General features: G+C 29.1%; 1 non-coding gene across 1 annotated transcript; it reads left to right on the forward strand.

Annotated features, from left to right (window-relative positions):
* Window positions 1–2,732: 2,732 nt before the first annotated feature.
* TRNAV-UAC (transfer RNA valine (anticodon UAC)) lies at window positions 2,733–2,805 on the forward strand. Its single transcript has one exon. It is a non-coding gene; the product is annotated as a tRNA-Val (tRNA).
* The last annotated feature ends 341 nt before the right edge of the window (window positions 2,806–3,146 follow it).

Here is a 3,146-nt window from a genome sequence, read left to right on the forward strand (position 1 = left end):
TCATCCGTCGCATCTGCTGCTACCGGAACATAACCATCAGTGACAAGATCTAGAACATCTTGAGCACCGAACAGTACACGCATTTGGATCATCCAACGATTCCAGTTTTTACCGTCAAATACTGGAAGTTTGGTGTTCATGTTGCCGTTTCCGTTCATCTTTCTACCTTGCACAATACACTCAGATTTCTCACACAGTGTTTCCCAACCCACAGAATTAAAATTCTGATCAGATTTTGTTCAAGATTCAACACGAATCTAAGAATCAAAATCAAACACACAAGACCTCACGTTCACTCGTGTTTCCCGTGTTTCCCAATGAATCTGAACCGGAGCTCTAGATACCAATTGTTGGTGCAAAGGTAGAATATATGATGAATGGAAATATTCTTATTCAGAGAATGATGGCTACAAAAAGGATTAAAAGTTACAATGATTGACACCCTATTTATAAGCCTCTAACAAACTTAAATATGAATCAAATCTAATAATTAAATCTAATATCTAACAAACTTAAATATGAATCAAATCTAATATTTAAATCTAATATCTAACAAACTTAAATATGAATTAAATCTAATAATTAAATCTAATAATTTGTAGCAACAACTTCGGGGTTTTTTCGTCCGTTTTTCAAGTTTAGTTTTAGTTTTTTATAGATTAAGAATTAGGGTTAGAAATTAAGTTCTGCTTGTATTTTAGGAAATAATTAATCTGATTGTCATTTGATTTTTTAGGGTATTTGATTTGTAAATGTAACAATTTGTATGCTATGTATTTGGTCCGATTTCATATGTAAATCCTGATTTCTGTTGAATATGAAATAAAATTGGAATTTTTTTATTGATTTTGTCCATTTAACATTTTTCGATCCACTTTGTTGACCTAACCTCATATTTTGTGTCTTTAAATAATCATATAATTGAATATTTATTTTATTTATCTAACTTTTTATTTGTTTTATATCAGATATTTCATCTTCCTTAAGATTAATAAAATGAGAATCTCAAGCAATTTCTCTTCTCCAAGATATTCAATATTTGTTCTTCACCGACAACGATGATGATGAATCATATTCAACATTTTTACTTTAATATTCTACGTAAACAATGTAGTTTGTAAACAAATTAATTTATTAATATTTTGTATAAACAATGTAATGAATATTCTTTTTAAAAAAAGAATATATATTTCCCCTCAGTTTTGTTATCGAATCCATGACCATTTCAACTAACTCCTCGATTATTCTTAAATCGAGGGGATAAAGTGATATTTTTTCATGACGACTTTCGTTACTTCACATATTTAATCAAAATTAAATTAACTTTATGTCTGAGATTACATGTATTTTTTATAATATTGTATCTTATCTTTTATTCATCTTTAGCTTCGCGATTCAAATCCACAAAATAAGCACATAAACACTCTTTGAAGGAGTAGTTAAGAGACCTAGAAATGAAGGACAAAGGTTATTTCATAGGCATAATCACTTGAAGAAAAAATAATCATTATTAAAAGTTATTAGTTGATACCTCAACTAACGTTCCAACTCAACATCATTAACAAAAACGAATGTATAAATACGATAAGTACATCAAATCATTATATTTATTCCCAATATTTCCCTTAACATATGTTTGGATGAGCGTTTCCACTACCATTTTTACATTCCAATGTATTTTTTAATGTGATTTTGTGAAGGCAGAAAATTAAGCTTCTAGTGTAACCTGGTTTTTTAACCTGATTTTGATAAACTACATGCCCAACCAAACATATACTTGGTATAATCTATGAAATTTTAACAACACTCAAAATTAATAAGATCAAAATTTATATCTTCCTACAGATAAATCAACGCAATCATAAAATTTTAATTTGAGCTATTGAAGAATTAATCACTCAAAACAGAAGATCATTATTAAAATATGATATTTTCAATAAAAAATAAAAAATAAATCTATTTTATTAGTCATTAGATCAAAATTAAAAAATTATTAATGTTGAGAATACGTGAAAGTGTTGAATGTGATAAACTCAATGGTTCAAATTTGTTAAAGTGGTTTATTTGTGTGCCCTCCAAACCTTGACACTTGGCAGTAGTTGAACATCATGGGAGCATTTCTAGCTGTGTGGAAAACTCTACTACACTAAAACATGCATTGTGTGGCTATTATCCATTTTGTTTCAACAAGGTATATATATTAATTGCACTAACTTAAGTTAATGGTTTGGAGATAAAGACAAGAAATGCATATAAGTTGGTTTACTATGTGGCTTATTGTCCCAGCTAGTAAACTAGCCCACGACCAAACAATTGGGTATTGGCCTGCTTTCACTACTATTTGTGTTACTAGTGTCCAACAAATTTCCATTCAACCAATTAATTGTTCCACTTTCCTAATCATCTATCCAACAAATTGACCATTAAAAGGACATGGTTTCAGAATCAGAACCAACCTATTCATTCTTACTAATTGGGTTTGGTATTTGGTAAGTAACAGTCTCATAAATGTGTATATCTAATTCTCCACTTGCTCACTCTAATATTATACAACTCAAAGTAACAATAAAATTATTTAAAATATGTAGGATTTTTTTTTGTAATTATTATTAATATGGAACCTAGGGATTTTTTTTAAAACAAATTTGGTCTATTTAATTCTTGACCATTGGATTAATCTGGCAACAACGTAACCAAGAATATATTGGTATATGTTGAAACATAAACCACAAGTTGCTGTGGTGTAGTGGTTATCACGTCAGTCTTACACACTGAAGGTCTCCAGTTCGATCCTGGGCAGCAACAATTATTTTCATTTTTCGTTTTTATAATAACTTTGGATAATGGACGTTAAAAACCGATTTAAATTATTGTCTTCTAAAATATGTGAACTAGTTGCGTTCAACATATTGATTTAAGTTCTGATCAAACATTAAAATTTGAATGAATACCATAATGATTCCAACTTTTCACTAAACAGCCACAAGAAATTCAAGTTGAGTTCTTACAACATAATTTGCAACCGGATAAAATCCCATGAACTAATGAACATTTCTTAAGTTGGGAAAATATCAACCCCATATAAAAATGGTTATACTAATTAACTTTATTGACTAACCTTATTTATACAAACATATATACAAGGT

This window comes from Lathyrus oleraceus, chromosome 5 (assembly GCF_024323335.1).
Source record: "Lathyrus oleraceus cultivar Zhongwan6 chromosome 5, CAAS_Psat_ZW6_1.0, whole genome shotgun sequence".
Lineage (NCBI taxonomy): Eukaryota > Viridiplantae > Streptophyta > Magnoliopsida > Fabales > Fabaceae > Lathyrus > Lathyrus oleraceus.